The following is a 3,927-nucleotide window of genomic DNA, read 5'->3' as shown; positions in this document are numbered from 1 at the left end:
TGGAATACGATATCACATACAATATTTGTTTGCTTTTTTAGAAACTGTGTGTGTAAAATTAAGCCACCTAGTGGGACACTGTGGGAAACAGCAATGCGTGCCCACCCCACCTCAAAGATCCCACCCTAGCAACACTGAGAATGAATGAGCTAAAAGCTGCACATAGACATGTTCCATTTTTTGTTGTGATTGTTTTTTCAGCAAAAACCTATGCCCCTTGGAATAATTTGACAGATGCCAACATTACATACAATTTTTACACAATGGGCCTTTAAACTAAGTTTATTTGCAGTGTAACATATTATATTTACTCTTAAAGCTGATTGTTTCTGAAATTTGTGTTAAGAAAAATATGTGCAAATTAAAGTTTTGCTAAAAGTCAGTATTGAAAAGCTTTAGCAGTAAAAAAGCAATTAGCAAACCAAAGAGACACAGATATTCTCAGGAGTTGGCTGACTAAACAAAGAATCTAAACTCTAAGTAAACTAAAGTTGCCCCATAGTTGCCAAGTCTCTACCATAAATATATTTTTGTCAACAGGTGGTATATTATACCTTATATGCATATTGCGGAATTACTGTGTGTATACTGTGTGAGTGTCTATGTATTTAAGTACTTGCGCAACAAATTGAAAAGGTAAAGAAGTAACTCTAGGAGGGCTCAGGGTCGGTCAGTAAATCCAGTGAACTAATACCAAGTCATACCAAGTTTCATTGTTTGGCACTTTGCTTAGTAAGATTGCCCCAGAAACTGAGGGATTGTTATAAACTAAAATCTTGCCAATGCACCTTTCACAGTAATAGTAAATTCAAAAGCAAATTCTAGTTTAGTCATTTATTGCAGAAAGAAAATTATAGAGCTCTGAAACCTTGAGAGGCGTCAATGTTTTAAAGGACAGCTTGTATAATTAATCAACTATATTTAATTTAATTTAATTAACTTTGATTACTTTGTAGTTATAGGGTGAAGTTAGGACAGAGATGTCATAAGACGACCCACAGGACCAAAGCTTTACCATTCTTTGCCTATGTAAGCAACCTAAAGTTGAATAGGAGAAATGCTCTTTCAAATTAGTTTTTTCTTCCAAAACGGTGGGTGAGGGCGAGTGATAGCAAGAGCAGTGATCTGCTGACTGCTGTCTTATTGATTTAATTGTCTGTTTGCCTCTCAGCCCTGCCTGTTCATAGGCCTATGACGAGCTTCTGACTGTGCCCACTGCATGCATGCTGATCCAACCCGCAATGAACCACAGCTCTGCTCCTCCTCAGTCTCAACACTAGCTTAATCTCACTGTGTTTAATGAGTGGAACAACAGAGTTGACAAGTAGGGAAAATCCCCCCTCCACCACTTTCCTCAATCTCTTCTCTACTACGCCGTTTATTGACCTGCCAAAGGCTGTGATGGGAGTGTCCAGATTTATGCAAAAAAAGCCCTCACTGCTCGCCGATGACTGTCAGCTTAAACATTCATTATGGTTGGATCCCTGAGGACAGCTTGAGCCTCTGGGCCACTGTACATGCAGAGACTTTAAAGTAGTCACACTCCATTGAAATTGGGGAAATGTATTTGAATGAAGGCTTGAGAAAGTGAAAATGTGTGAATGGGAAAACAGCAGCTGTTGCATAAAAGATTGACAGAGAATGATGAGGTTCAGACACAAACACTATTCTATTTCTTCTGGTTGATTTCCCAATCTCTACTGAGTTCTCCTAAGTCTCAAAGGTGAGGGAAGTGTGCACTGTCAAATGCTTCTCTCAGATCCACTGCGCATCCCTAGGTAAAAGAGAAATGTTTGCATTAGCATATGAAACAGCCAGAGCAGTAAACATAGATTTTTATCTTTTATCTAAATTATTCATGAGTATTTTCCCACTGTATGCAGCAAACACATGGGGATCGGAACAAGTAAGTTCATTCAATATAACCATAAATAAATAAGCACTTTCTCACTATGAGGGGTTGCTTCACACATCCTGACTGCACCTGCAAAAAAAAAATATTTGGAGTCTATGGAACAAACATTGAACAGCATTGATATGATGATACATAAACTTTATAAGTAACGGAGCACAATGATCACATCTGATAACATCGCATCACATGATATTGCAGTTTTTAGTCATGCTAGTGGCATGGCAAAAGGGATGACAAAGTTGGTCGGTAGGTCAGTCAGTCCAGACTGAAATATCTCAACAACTATTGGATAAAAGATTGAATGGATGGATTGTGAGCCCATTGAGGTCGGGTGCAGAGGCTTTGGTGACCCTCTGACTTTTAGCACGCTGACACGCTAAATGAAGGTTGTAACCACATCCCTGCAAAACATCGGAACTGTTAGCATTGTCATTGTGAGCATGTTAGTCTGCAGATGTTAGCATTTAGCCAAAGCACAGTTGTGCTGAAGAACAGTTTCACAGAGCCACTAGCATGGCTGTAGACACTTAGTCTTGCTTCCAGATGATCATTCACTACTAAGCACTGAATACTCATACAGTCCAGAGTAATCACATTATTTGTGAATTTACAACACGAGCAGTCATGGACCCACACACATAGAGACTTCATCCACCTCCTTCTCCTAAAACATTCACACACACATAGACACACAAGAACTACAAGCCTTGTTAAACACAGATGGTGGTCATTCTCCAAACTGCCATAATGTTAAATGATAGTGTCCTTGTTAAGTAGATAACAGGTCTTAAAACATTGTCTCCTGCTCTATTTAAGGAGTATTTTCACCAAACTGACACTCCAGTTTTATCCCAACAAATATCATTAAAAACACAGCGCCATTAATCACTATTAATGTCTCTGGAAAATTGGCTTAACTATCCGTAAAAACTCCCACAGAGAAGCCAACGCTAATGCTGTTTAACTCATTTTCATTATACAACACAGGCATGTAAACACAAAACAAATAATCAATGTAATAGAGAATTGTTACATAACACATCATTTTCCTGTTGACTGCAGATCATTACTGGGTAACTATTTATTATGGTGTATAAACACAATATACAGTAGTGGTGTTAGTGTGTAGTCTCAGTGTCCCTCTCACCCATTGCAGTGACACCACTCAGTTAGAATATAATCCAATTTATAATCTAATCCATCACATTACAATCAAAACTTATTCTCATTGTGTCTCTAACTCTCTGTCACTGTTTGACTCTTTGCTGTCTATATGCTTTCTCCATCCAGAAATGACAGGTCTCTCCTTGGTGGCCTACTTTTGTTTGAAGAGTTTTCAGTGTAATTGGTTGTCTATTTGCATATGCACTCTGTGCCCAGCCCTCCTGCAACCACATTCAAACAAAGCTAATGTGACGTTGGGGACTCAGAGCAGCATGCTTTCGTTGGATCAACAAACGACAGACAGGGAATGAGGAACCTTTTTTTTCTTTACGTTGTTCTTTTTCAGTTAAGACAAGCTTATTCATATCAGTTACCCTCAGAGAGAGTTTTAATGTTTGCACACCAAAAGCTGATTTGAATATTAGATTATAAGATTGCTGATGCATAGTTTGGGGAGTTTTCAGCAGAAAAATTGACAGGGATATATTTTAGTAACACTTCACAAAGAATCTGTGGGCTTGTTATAGAATGGATTGTTATTTGATTTAGTGTTAATATACATAAACAAGACAAAGAGTCTACAGCCATGCTAGTGGGTCTGTGAGGCTGAAATCTTTGCGCTAAATGTTAACATCAGCATCCTTACAATGATTATGCTAGCATGTTGATGTTTAGAAGGTAAAATGTTTACCAATAGTTTAGCTTGTTAGCATTCTAACATTTGCTAATTAGTGCTAAACAGAAAGTACATTTGAGATTGATGGTAATGTCACTAGTTTTGCAGGTATTTGGTAAAAAACCTAAGTATTGGGACGACCAGAAATTTTGACCTGATGATGACGAATGAT

Source organism: Micropterus salmoides, unplaced genomic scaffold (genome assembly GCF_014851395.1).
Source record: "Micropterus salmoides isolate LMB-PRFRI ecotype aquatic unplaced genomic scaffold, ASM1485139v1 Ms_hic_scaffold_22, whole genome shotgun sequence".
In the NCBI taxonomy this organism is placed as follows: domain Eukaryota; kingdom Metazoa; phylum Chordata; class Actinopteri; order Centrarchiformes; family Centrarchidae; genus Micropterus; species Micropterus salmoides.
The sequence above is the reverse complement of the archived record's forward strand: the minus strand, read 5'-3'. Positions refer to the sequence as shown.